Source organism: Pempheris klunzingeri, chromosome 16, assembly GCF_042242105.1.
Source record: "Pempheris klunzingeri isolate RE-2024b chromosome 16, fPemKlu1.hap1, whole genome shotgun sequence".
NCBI lineage: Eukaryota > Metazoa > Chordata > Actinopteri > Acropomatiformes > Pempheridae > Pempheris > Pempheris klunzingeri.
In genome coordinates, this window is record NC_092027.1 from 11,484,492 (window position 1) to 11,498,720 (window position 14,229).

The following is a 14,229-nucleotide window of genomic DNA, read 5'->3' on the forward strand; positions in this document are numbered from 1 at the left end:
TCATTGTTGATACCCACAGACCCACCTTGCAGCTGAGGGTCTGAGTACTTCACTCTCAATAATTGAGGTAGAAGCTCCAGTAAAGCCAAAGCTACACAAAGAGTAATTTTCTTGACTGAAATGTAATTTTTTTTTTAAAGATTTAGTGCAACAGGCACATAATGGGCACTCTTCAGTCCCCATTCATACATTTTGATCCAACATGAAGTTTATTACACTTTAAGGTGCAAGTTTGTATCAGTTCACCCTGATATAAAAGGTAACTGATAACTTTCATGTGCAAGAAATACAAATACGAAAAGTGACTTGGAATAAAAAAGCAGATTTCTGCTTCACTTTTTGATTGTTAAGGTCAAACAGGGTTAATACTATAGAGCATTATGGGCACTGATGCTAATATGGATTACATATTACTGAAATACCTAATGTAATCCATTACAGATCTAGATTTTCCACTGAAAGACAGCATTGAAATACAACCCTAGTATTTTGATTAATATATTTACACTACTGCCCTAAATAAAGTCAAATTACATTTTTAATCAGGATCAACATTGATTACTTGCCCATTTATCCTAATCTTTACACAGACAATATCTGTAAATGCAACTCTTATGTTTGGGTAATAGAAATCATTACATTTGTGTTCCAATATATGCACATGACCCTGATTCCTAGTGTTCTTCTTTCATCTCTCTTCCTCATCACTATCTATCTGGCTGTGTCCCAGGTTGTCAGCTTATCCCTGTCCCAGGCCTGGAGCTCTATGGGGAAGAGAAGAGTCTGCAGGAGCTGTCTGACTGCCAGTCAGTGTCAACTCCCCACTGTAATCCTCCACTGCCTCTGATAAGGATAAGGCAAAGAAGACTAGGCTAGCAGAAGAGAAGAGAAGAGAAGAGAAGAGAAGAGAAGAAAAACTCAGTTGCAAGAAGACATGAAACATAGACGATCTAAGAGAACAACAGAGACAGACATGTACATGCAACAACAAGCCACAAGAGCCGCTGCACCATTATGCAGTATTATACAATACCATCAAACATAGAGAAAATAACTCCAGCCACATTTGGATGTCCTATAAAGAGGGGGCTTTTATCAGTTAGGCTCCCCCTCATTTAACCAGGCCCTCTAACGGCCAATGTTTAAAACCATTTCCTCTTGCCCAGGCTTTGCTTGGAGTATGAAAATAAAATATGAATCAAGGCAAAGACATCAAAGGACCAGCATAGTGAATTAACTATTGCATGATGACTTACATGAGGTATCACACTTTGTGCATAAGCTCAGGCACAGAAACTATGGAGAGTCTATGAAACAGCTCTGAGGATTTTAACCAATTCGATGAGTTGCTTAAATTCAAACTGATGCACTCTGTCATCATTTAAACACTATACACTCTAGAGCTGCAGTCCACTTTAGCCTTTTACCGCAACCCACCTAGCATATAGACAACTGTATATCATGTCAGCCACACTGGCAGCCATTAAAGAGCTAAAGCCAACACACGGCTGAACTAAGTCCCAAAGCCAGCTTCCCTTTTTCACATGATTATTGAGCCATGCAGTGGCTTATCGACCCGACAGTGTAACACGAGTTTGTCTCCCTCTATTTCTCTATTTCTCTCTCTCTCACTCTCTCATTCAGACACTGGCACCACCTTGGTCATTCAGAAGATTGGTATTGATTAAATTGCCACTTCAAAGTAAAGACATAAGCATGGAAACAGGTTCAAGGACTGCAAATTTATACATACAGGACTGAATAATACATTTATACAATTATACATTTAAAAAATATATTAATGGTAGTTCAACAAGTGCATTAGTTAAGTTCAGTGGTTTACAAAACCATAAACACATGGTCACATTGACCTTCATATGGCATGTTGCTGATTCAATTGCCTGCCATGGCATCTCAATTGAATTGCTAGCGCTGTCCCATACAAACAGCAGTCTAAGAAACACAAGACTGTGCACTAAGCAATAAAGGCACACGATCACACATGGTGGAATGTTCTTTCACACAAAAAACTCTCATTGATCCCCTTTAAAAGCAGTATTCTGTGTGTGAGTGTGTCCTTTCTCTTGTGTGCATGCACGTGTACTCGGTGCACCCATGAATAGAGGAGGATGAAAGGAAAAGCTGAAAAGGTCTGAGCGCACTGCATGGTTCAACCAGACAGCTCAATCTCTTGATCTGCCCCCACCCCCACTCACCACTCTTTATTTTTTCAAAATCTTTTTTTTTTTCCACACACTTTGTTTCCCCCCCCCCCATGCTACACTACACACTGCTTCTTAGTGTAGCTCATGTAGATTCTTGTGAAAAGGGAGAAGAGGGAGACAACCACGGATTAATGTGTATCAGTAGACTGTTGTGACATTGCTTTCATCATCCCGCATTAAACATAAACTTTTTGTTTGTTTAGAGAGAAGGGCGGAAGAAAACAGGAGATTCAATATCTAATCAATATGCTGAAACTTATTTTTTACACCTATAATTTGTGTGCAATTTCTTTAAGTGAACTGCTTTGTCTCTTTTCAGTGTATGGTTCTCTTTGGAGACAGAGCTGGAGCCCCGAAATGTTTTCTTTGTACATTTTGCATCATTATAGCAAGTGTTTAAGTTTGTTATGGCTCCTTGCAGCACACTTCCACCATGTGTACATGAGAATTTCAGTCAGGGCTGTAGTGACAAACAAAAGCTGTACATAAGAGCAGATAGGTTCTTGATGAAGTGGCGTTGTATTCAACAGATTATTATTTGATGCAGCATGACTTTGAGATATCTAATCTGTCTGGTTACCACTGCTTTGTTGGTCTGCCCGAGCACCACCTAAAGCTTTTGCAGAGGACAATGCAAGAACGGAGCGAGAAAGTTTACTCACCCACATGAACTCCAAATGTCTAATGGGATATGAGTAATTGCTTATTTTAATTTTTAACACCTCTGTCTGCAATGTGTAACCTGTCAGTTATTCTCTGAGTAAGTTTTGAAAGTAAGTGCTCTCATTCAAACTAATTTCTCTTCAAATACACACACACACACACACACACACACACACACACACACACACACACACACAAAACACTTGTTTCAGCCACCAGCCTATCCATTTGCCCCTCCTACCCATCACTCACTCTACCTGTATTTGCAGGCTGGAGCATAGAGCCATTTCTGTCACTTATTCATTCAGCCGTGAAACCTCCGCCCAATCATTACCTGGAAATCTCTCTCGGCCTCTCTCAACCATACTGCTCATTATGGCACAAATTTCCTCTTTAAAGCAGCAAATTCAGAAGACAAAGAAAAGACTCCGGCATGATCCAGCAGATGTGTGTATCCATGTGTGTTTGACTGTGTGGGTCGGTGCGCACATATGGCTCTGACAAATGAGCCAAGCTCAGTTAAATGGCTTGTGATTAGGACACATTGGCTTCTAATTGCCTCTCATTACCATTTGAAAGTGAGTGGCGGCTGGAATCAAAGGCTATGGTGGCAGTGGTATAGTGTGTGCATGTTCATGTGCATGTGTGTGTGTGTTCATGTGTGTGTGTGTGTGTCTGTGTCTGTGGTAGGTGGGTGGACCAGCATGCCTGACTCACAGTGGCATGACCACACAATGGAGCACAATATTATGGTGTTTTCCTATTACAAAGCATGTTTCAAGTTCACGATCATAACTAAGCAAAGCATCAACTTCAAGAAACCTAAAACTGTTATCATCCTTTTATTTATCTAATATTGCTATTCTTATTAACTTAATCAAAAACCATTCTGCTCTAATCTAAAACTCAATGAACTTCATCTGGTGACCAACTGCAAATACTCCCTCTACTGTTCCCTAAACATACAGTTTTATTTCCTTCTCACTCCATGGTTCACCTAAAATAACTACACTTTAGCATTCTGTCATGTAAATTTTGGACACATCTGCAAGCTCAACACCTGGTTAATCCTTACGTCTTTATCCAAATTCCCTACAAGACTCACTGTTTATCTACCTTGCAAAAGCATGTCTATCTTCTCTCTCTTTCCTGGTCATGTACTCACCACCTGTAAGATTTGTTAGCTGTCAACCCCGATCCTAAAAGACCTGGTGTGGAATGACTGAGATAAACTTTTGTTCCATCCCAACCCTGAAATTCTTTTCTGAAATCCTGGAATGTACTGTTTCCACTTAGGTTACTTAACATCTGTAAGGCAAACCAGCACCAAAACTGCCCTGTTAAAATTCATTTCTGTACACCTTAGGTTGATCTCTTAAGCAGAACAGTTTATGTCCTTCGAGACCAAGACCTAAAACACGTCCATGTGGTATTCCACAGGGACTAATACTGGGTCCTCTTTGTTTTATCATCTAGCTCCTCATAATCATTAGAAAGCAAGGCGTTAGTTGATGCTCAGCTACACTCCCCTCCAAAAGTATTGGAACAGTGAGGCCAGTTCCTTTATTTTTGCTGTAGACTGAAAACATTTGGGTTTGACATCAAAAGTTGAATATGAGACAAGAGATCAACATTTCAGCTTTTATTTCCAGGTATTTACATCTGGATCTGATACACAACTTAGAAGATAGCATTATTTGTAACGGAACACCAAATTTTTAGGCGAGCAAAAGTATTGGAACAGATAGACTTAAAATACATTAACGTGAAAAGACTTAATATTTAGTTGCAAATCCTTTTCTTGCAATAACTGCATCAAGCCTGTGACCCATTGACATCACCAAACTTTTGCATTCTGCTTTTGTGATGCTTTTCCAGGCTTTCACCGCAGCCTCTTTCAGTTGTGGTTTGTTTTGGAGGGTTTCTCCCTTCAGTCTGCTCTTTAGCAGGTAAAATGCAGCTCTATAGGGTTGAAGTCTGGAGATTGACTTGGCCAGTCTAAAACCTCCCACTTCTTGCCCCTGATGAACTCCTTTGTTGTTTTGGCAGTGTGTTTTGAATCATTATCTTGCTCCACCATGAAGGATCTCCCAATCAATTTGGTTGCATCTTTCTTTAAATTGGCAGACAAAATGTTTCTGTAGACTTCTGAGTTCTGAGTTTGCTGCTGCCATCATGTGTTACATCATCAATGAAGATGAATGAGCCCATCCCAGGAGAAGCCATGACATGACCTCCACTGTGTTTCACAGATGAGCTTGTATGTTTGGGATCATGAGCAGATCCTCTCTTTCTCCAAACTTTAGCCTTTCCATCACTTTGGTAAAGGTTCATCTTTGTCTCATCAGTCCATAAAACTTTGTCCCAGAATTTTTAGGCTTGTCTCTGGACTTTTTGGCAAATTCCAGCCTGGCCTTCCTATTCTTCTTGCTAATGAGTGGTTTGCATCTTCTGGTGTGGCCTCTGTACTTTTGTTCATGAAGTCTTCTGCAAACAGTAGACTGTGACACCTTCTCTCCTGCTCTCTGGAGGTTGATGCTGATGTCAACAGTTGTTTTAGGGTCTTTCTTTACAGCTCTCACAATGTTTCTGTCATCAACTGCTGCTGTTTTCCTCGGTCTACCCGTTCAATGTCTGTTACTTAGTACACCAGTGGTTTCTTTCTTCTTCAGGACATTCCAAATGGTTGTACTGGCTATGGCCAATGTTAGTGCAATGACTCTGATTGATTTTCCATCTTCTCTCAGCTTCACAATTGCTTGTTTTCACCCATGGACAGCTCTCTGGTTTTCATGTTGGTTACACCTCTAACTATAAATGCAGTCTGCACAGGCAAAACCCAAATCTGAAACTGAACGTAGACATTCAGCGCTATTTATTGTTTGAATAATCAATGTAACAGGACTCACCAGGGCAACAAAACACACCTGTCAGTCACATGTTCCAATACTTTTGCTCACATGAAAAATGGGTGGGTTCAAACAAAAGGTGCTATCTTCTAAGTTGTGTATCAGATCCAGATGTAAATACCTGGAAATAAAAGCTGAAATGTTGATCTCTTGTCTCATATTCATCTTTTGATGTCAAACCCAAATGTTTTCAGTCTACAGCAAAAATAAAGGAATTGGCCTCACTGTACCAATACTTTTGGAGGGGAGTGTATATATATACATTTAACCCCTGGGTTACTATTTCTCTGCCTTTTCTGAACTGCTGCTTCTATAACAGAGAGAACCAGATGAGCCAAAGTCTCTGGAAATAAAATTATTTTAATTATTAAAAATACAACTTGACAAATCCCATGGCCTCAATATTTCTATTGGTCATGGTTACCTCTCTGCTCATGTTCACAGTCTTGGTGTAATTCTTGACAGGAAACTCTTTACCCTAAAATTCTACTGCAACAGTCACCTCCTTGGAGTCCTTGGACTTGCCCCACTTCCCATCGTTGTTCTTGTCACTACAGTATATAATTCTACACTATGGTTACCTTCTATACTGTGTCGATATTGAGGAAGAAAAACAGAAGCAGTTATAGTGAATATCAACCAGTTAAATTAATAAGTTAGCCATTCCTGATACAATGATACTGAGGGTACAATGATGAGGTCAAGTGACTCACAGAGCAGCAGGAACAAATAAACAGAAACTTGTGAGAACAGCCACTTGTATCAGTTATATATAATATGAATTTTGACTTAGCACTCAGTTTTATAAGAACTGGAGAAAGAGCTGCTCCAGCAGCATAATCCTTAACATACTCATCTGTATGCTCATTAGGTCTCAAATACTGTACATGCATATTTATTGAGATTTTGCTAAATTAACCAACACAAATAAGTACCACTTTCAAAGAAGCAACTACATACAAGAAATGTGATAAATTCTTATTAATATTATTACGATTGCGGCTGTTTAAAGTAAACTACAAACTTTTTTCAAAGCAACAGTCTGATAGGTGGTAATTTCCCTTTTAACTTAAACCTGACTCAGAGGTGAGTTAACAATCTCGTGTACATACATGTATCATAGTTTTTATTATCTAGATTATTAACAGATAGATTTGATGTTTGTACAGTAGCCACCCAGTTCAGGTTCATTAGTTCATTCATTGCTTCAGGGAAGGTAAATCAATGGGATACAGGACATGCTTCAAACATAGAAAGAGACATAATCAATTATATAACAAAGGAGAGTGTTTGTTCAAATATTACTAGGAGACTTTTTTTTTGTTCAAATTGCAAATAATCACACAGACACCAAGAGAAAAGGGGAACACTTAGAAGTGTGACTGAAGCTGGTGGGGAAAACTGCACCCTTTCTCTTAAGCAACAACATTTGACAACGCACTTGGTCTCATTTGGATGCCATATTAAATTCATAATGTGGGCCAAAGCATAGGTTACCACTTGGGACGCATAGCCTACCCTGAGAGCAACTCCGAGGTGTAAACAGAGTAAAAATAGCTTGCTATCACAGGCTTCCCTACAGTCCCGTTATATAATGGTCCAAGCTAGGATGAATGACATCACGGGTAGTCCAGCAATCACAAACCCTATGTCCTTTACAAACAGCTGGCATTGTAAAACACTGTGTAGTGACATATAAAATACGCAACACTACATTTCTTCAATAAAAGGTCGGAACATGCAAAATAGATGAGACTGCGTTTTCACACACACACACACACACACACACCGGACAAATTACGTGGACTGTGGTTAGTTGTTCTTCGTCTCTTTTCGTGTAGAGAAAACACTTCCGCGATGGTGAAACGTAGATAAAAATGTAAAAGCCTGCCTCTGACAGTCGTTGCCAGTGAGAAAAGAGTTCAAAAGAAGATACATGCGACTCGAGGCAACGCTATTTAGCAGTACGTGGAAATGTTAAGCGCCAAGAAACAGTCTGCAAAGAGGGAATGTTTGAGCCGAGGTCGAGTGGCGCAGTTACTGGAAGTGTGGCGCCTGCCCGACACCAGCTCGCCCGGCGGACGCGCTCCTCGCTCGGTCACAATCCAGCCAAACCTCCGCTCTCTTTCGCCCGACTTAAACACTACTTTGCATTTACGTTCCTAAATGACAAGTACATGCACCCAAACCCCGCACACCCGCGTACCGTTTGGTCACTTAAAAATAGGTCAGAGGGCGAAGTAAACATTTCCCAAGGCTTTGAAGTAAACCAGAGCGTCAGCGCCACCCTGCCCAGTTCTTCCAGCCATTTTCTCCTCACAGCTCCACAAGACAAAAGTGGCACGGAGAGAGCAATGACAGGTTGGTGAAATGAGTGCTGGACGAACAGTTTTGAGTGACTTACTGTGGGGTGTAACGGGCTGCTGAGTTTGTGTCTCTCCTTGTTGCCAGGGCTCCCCTGCTCTGCTCCGGCGCTGACGGTGGAAAGCGTCTCCCCTCCTAATGATGTTTGCAGCGCACAGCTAATAGCTCTCTGCCCCCACCTTCAGAGAGAGAGAGAGAGGGAGAGAGAGGGAGGGAGTGGGGGGAGAGAGAGAGGGAGAGAGAAGTTCAAAAATGGAACAGTTTGTAAGCTACTCATGCAAAAATATGAGAAGGCTCGGAGCAGAGCACATAGTGACAGAGTTACACAGTAAGTTCACTGACAGTACAGCACAGCACATATGCCATCATTAGTTCAAGTGGAGTGTGTGTGTGTGTGTGTGTGAGAGAGAGAGATGATAATCTAGTAAACTTGTGCTAATATTGGTTTTGTTTTTATAAGTCTCCAAAAAGTAATAGTAGTAGAACTTTCCTCCTGAGTTAAAGAACATTTCATCTTTAATCCTCCGAGTCCAGTCCATTGTGCTTCAGTACAGTTTGTGAGGTACATGTACTATACTTAAATATTCCCATTTTCTCCTAGTTTCCCCACATTTCATGTCTCATATCGTAATTTTTGTTGTTGTTTTGCAACAGCATATAAAGTAATGAAATTAGCTCCACATCCACCAACATTTCTACAATATATATATATATATATATTTTATTTTTTTCTTGTGTTTTTTATTATTAAACTTAAGGAGTCTTTTGCATGCTATGCTGTTAGTATTGCTACTCTTACTAACTTAATCTAAAATATTACAAATGCACAGCAAAAAGCGGTGTCTCAGTGAGGTCATTTGTCCATGAGAGGAGTCTATCACGTGCTGGGGATACCGTGCCATCTTTACGTTATATTGCACATTAAACCTCTTTTCTCAGAGAGCTGCTGTCAACAAGCCAGAAGGTCACGGCAGTCATTTGAGGCAGAGAGATCTCAGAGAGAATCAGCTCAGCTGAAGGCAGTGACTGATAGTCAGCTGACAGTGACAAGGTGGAAAATCTTAGCTGCTGATAGCAACTGTTTTCACACACACACACACACACACACACACACACAGACAACAACCAGCATACACAGAATCATGGAGTAATACTAGAAAACACTGCTGATGAAAGACATTTATTTACTCATGATATGATTCAGTTATTGCAAATTCATTCAGTTCAAATCACTCTCTGTATGTCAGTCACATATGTGATCATTTATAAAAAAAAATTGAATTGACAGTTTCCTTGACAAATTATTACTGTATGAATCCAAAATTTAGAAGTGTTAAAGTCGACCTTAAAGAAGTATGCAAACACCCAGTAGAGCCCTCCCCTCGATTTTGTTTTAATCATCTTGACCTCTTGTGGCCTCTCCCTGATTTCCAGTATGGCAGAAGACGCCTTCGCTTCTTCGTCACAGGAGGGTGCAACCTGACACTGACCATGAGCCGTAGGGTGCACGAGGCTGCAGAGTGACAGACGATCTGGGATGTATCCCACTCCCTGCCAGTCACTCAATAAGTGGCCTATTGTCCCGCACTCTATTGTGCCCTTGTCACATGTATTCCAAACAAAGAGACAGAGAGGTAGGCTGCCCTGTGTGCCAGCAGGCTTGCATTACATTCATGGCCTGGATGCATAGAAATGAAGAGAGTCTGGTGGTGAATGGACTTTGATATTTGAATGGAGACAGGAATGAAACATTTCAGTTCACAACCATTTATTATGCAGACTATGCACATGTTGGTTGATACTCAAAGTGCCTGTGGTGTCGCTTCCACATTGTGCGCTGTATGACTTTCCCTCACAGCATACGTGTTTCTGAATAAATCACCGAGTGATCCTGATTTGTCATTTAATAATAGGGTTGCCTCACGTCTTGCTAGCTCACAGACGTGCGTGCATATTCTCACTTGCATACACACAAGCATGTACTCGTATCAGCCTTTACTCTCTCTCTTTTGTCTGTGCATGTACTTACAAGTATACACCTACTCACTCTTACAGTGTGTTGGTGAATGGCACATATGAAACACTCATTTTTACCCGCTGAAAACTAACATTCAGAGCACGATAAAAATACATAGGGTGTGTGTGTGTGTGTCTAGTTCAGGGCCATGAAGTGAGGAATAATGCAGAACTGTTCCCAAAGGAGGAGCAGATTCTTCGAGGGTTGGGTTACTCCCCAGAGACGAACTTGTGCTCTTTGATGGAGGTGTGAACAGTATACACTCAGGGACAATAAAGTATACCAGGTGTGGCCTGAACGGGACGTGCCCTAGGAAATGGAGACTGGCTCTTTAAACCTGCATACCGTTATGGCTATTTTGTGAGATGACTCACAAAATTAAATGCCAATCCATTTTTCCAGTCTCAGCGATTAGAAAGTTCTCTTTTGGGGAAAGCGTAACGAATTAAATATCAGAAATGGGATAGGACATCAGTGCCAAACCTGTTCTAAAATATGTTCCTATCAAAACTTTTCTGTCAGTTTTAACCCTTTCTGACTAGAAAACTAAGAAGAACTCTATTCTGGCAAAGACATCAAACTAAATAAGAGACATCCACTTAACTGACAAGTATACACAAACAGGGATTTGACACTTTCCCCTGAGATGTGAATAAAAAACACCCTGAACTTAAAGCATGTGCTAAGGTAGATGAATAATTAATCATCACCTGCCTCCTGGAAGCAGCTTTTAGGGGATTTTCAAAGATTTTAATGGTCATGGACATCTCTGCTTTATTGGACAGCAGAGTAGCACAGTTTCTAAAGTGCATGCCACTTAACCTAGTACACTCAGCCATTGAGCACCCCTGCACTTCAGGCATTTATCTGATGGCATTTTCTTCAATTGTATGTGAATTTTACCCTTTATTTGTTCAGTTAGTGTGGATTCACAAGCAGGGGAAGCAGTAGGCCACTGCACAGACATGTCAGCTCCTCACAAAATCCAATAAAGACTCTTAGAAGAGAAACTCTCATCTTGCATGCGCTGAAAGCAGCTGTCAATTCAGATTTCAAGGCTACAGTGTATGTTGAAGTTCTTTATGCACAGCTGATTGTGCGGTTTACAGCTTCTCACTGCTCCCCCTTTTGCTCAAATATGGAAGTGTTTCAGGGCCAGGTACCCGACAGCATCATATCAAACACTACTCAAGGAGAATAAATGAAGTGGTTCACTTTATACTGTGCAGCAATATCCACTGAGGAAAAACGTTTGAATATCCTCTGCTCTACTTTAAATAAGATGATCACATTTTAAATGGTATTTTGTAAGTAATAGATAACAGTGATTCCCACAGTCCTGTACAGCCCTGTCAGCCTTTTATTGTCACTATTTCGTTTTTTACTTTAAGATGACTATTTCACACCACTTACCCATTATTGTTAGCCATTATCAATGTAGCCATAACTTCACTTGTTAATTATTTTAACCATTTATCCATAGATAGCTAGTAATCTAATATACACAATGTATCTTTTACTTCTAGCTATTTCTGTCAATATTTATGCATTGATTTTAGCCATTTTCACCATTAATCCATCACCTTTAGACTATTTTAGCTGGTTTACATAAAGCTATCTATTTAAATAGTTTGAAATTGCTTTTACCTCATAGCTTCAATGTCTCTGCTCACTAGCTTGTTTTCATGTTCACTGAGAATGTGGTGTTCATGTTTAGATTCAAACCCTAAATTCTATTTTACAATTTTAGTTGATACCCCAAACAACTGCAGATGCCCTTGGGTAAGTACACCTAATTGGTAATCAATAGATGATAAAATCTATACATTATACCTGCCAGCAAGAGTAAAGATTTTTATAATATGCTTTGCAACCTATAGGTCCAATATTGTCCTGGTTTTCGTTGCATAATAAACATAAATCCACTAATAAATTGGACCTCACACAACCACTTGCCTCTAATTCCCTTCCTGTTTTTTTCATACTGTGTTAACAATACTGATGCATGTCAGCCACGTGATATCTTCATTGAGTTCTAAACATGAAAAAACTCAATCCAGCCTCTGCACATTTTAATCAGTATATCACAACCACAAGCTCACTAATATACCATCATTTTCACACCACCTCTCTAACAACCAAATTACACAGGCTTAAAGTTGCCCTTGCAAATGTAATCCTGCTGTGAATGCCTGCTATCGGCTAACCTGTTCTCACACACCTTCCCCATTCCTCGACAAGGGAGAACGAAGCAAGGAGGATTAGGATGCAAAGAGAGTTCCCTAATCTGTGTCTTAAGCAGCCAATTGAATCAGGCTGTCTTGGGCGGGCAGATTTTGGGAAATAATCTCGAGTGCCTTAATGTGATCTTTGTAAAAAGCCCAGACCTAATTGGAATAAAGAAACATATACTCAGATTACTCAATAAAAGCTGTGTATGGTAGACACATGTTAGACATAAATAAATGTGTCACTCACACTATGTCTGTCTTTTCTCAGTCCAAACACACACTGACATGCACATAGTATTTCTGCTCTTGCACCTAAAAATCTGACACCAGCACATCAGAAATTGCATCACATTTTGCTTTTGATTAAACATAAGGAAGGATGGAAAGAGAGTCTTGGGTGGTAGCAGCGGGATAGGACCCAAAGGCAAATGACTGAGGCAGACTGATAAAGTAAGTTCTAGGTAACAAGGCACCACCAGATTACAAAAGGTAGAAAACAAAGGTATGACGCAATGCAGTTTAAACAGTCTGGCAAAGAGTGAAAGGGAATGGTCCAGCCAAGTGTCCGCAGATGATGGAAAAAAGAAACAGGTGAGAGACTGGGCGGAGCAGACCAAGTAACTACAGGTGTGTGAATGGGTGGGGCAGTCGGGGGATGGGGAAAGGAGAGAAAATCTGAGGGCATGTGGTGGACTGGTGGAGAATAGCACTGAACGACCTGGGAGAGCGGAAAGGTGGCTGGAGAGGAGAGATGAGCAGATTGTGACAGAGAGGCTCAGAGCAAAAAAGAATGTGGGGGGTGTGTGTATGTGTGTGTGTGTGTGTGTGTGTGTGTGTGTGTGTCTAACAGCCGAGTTCCCTCTGTATGAAAAAATAATTGGCTCTTAGTTCTGGACTGAGAACTTATTATTAGACTGCTGCCTTTGTCGATGAGACTGCAATATTACAGGAACACAGAATGTTTCTCTACTTATTACTCTGAACTGTTGTTTTACCTTTTTCACTCGCTGTTTAAAACTGTAATTTTGGTGGTGATATTTAATTCCACTCTGATCCATATTGTAGTTCTCTCTGCATAAGGTGTCAGCTTTTCTTTCAGTGTGACATCCATGTTCATCCCTTCATCCCCCAAAATAAAAACACCAGCCCCTCATGTATCATAAATGAGGATGGTTCCACAGCCATCTTTTCTGGCCTAATGAGGATAGAAAAAATGCCTGTTATGCCAGAGCCACTCTCCTCCTTCTAACCAGCGACTTTAATTATTGACCAGGCGAGGGAGGCTCTCCAACACACTTTTTGTACACACTCAACCATCCTAGAGTACACACACATGCATACAAACAGTGGTGAGTGATATCAGAACAGGCTTTTACAATGCACAGTCACCAACATGGGGGTCAGAGAGGAGTCAACTGGATAATAGATGAGCTTGAAAGAGGCTGCCGACAAATCCACAGCACTCGCCTTACACCCCGACTGCCTGCCCGGGCGCCTGATTTTCTTTTTTTGTGTGCGACAGTGTGACTGTGTTCGAGGAACAGAGAGAGAAACTGCCAATCTGATGAGCCACTTTTTGCAACACAAGTGAGAGGGAGAATGACAAAGGTAAAGGAGTGAAGAGGGGAAGATAGGGCAGAATGTTGATCTGTTGTGGCATGAGTGTACACTGCAATAAAAAAAACCCTTCATTTTAGCTGAGCATATGTTAAACTGGCTTGGTCCCATTTGTTTCATAACATAATAACCGTGCCAAGGCTGGTATTCAAGTATCATTCTAGAAACAATTAGTTGATTCATCGATTCGTTGACAGAAAATG

The 14,229-nt window shown here is 40.7% G+C and overlaps 1 protein-coding gene across 1 annotated transcript in view; it reads right to left on the reverse strand.

The window, feature by feature from the left end:
- atxn1a (ataxin 1a) overlaps positions 1 to 8,290 on the reverse strand; it is an 82,656-nt gene extending 74,366 nt beyond the window's left edge. Inside the window, exon 1 of the mRNA XM_070846990.1 lies at positions 8,202 to 8,290. The gene's annotated coding sequence lies outside the window, so the exon portion shown is untranslated. The remainder of the gene's footprint in view (positions 1 to 8,201) is intronic.
- Positions 8,291 to 14,229: the final 5,939 nt, after the last annotated feature.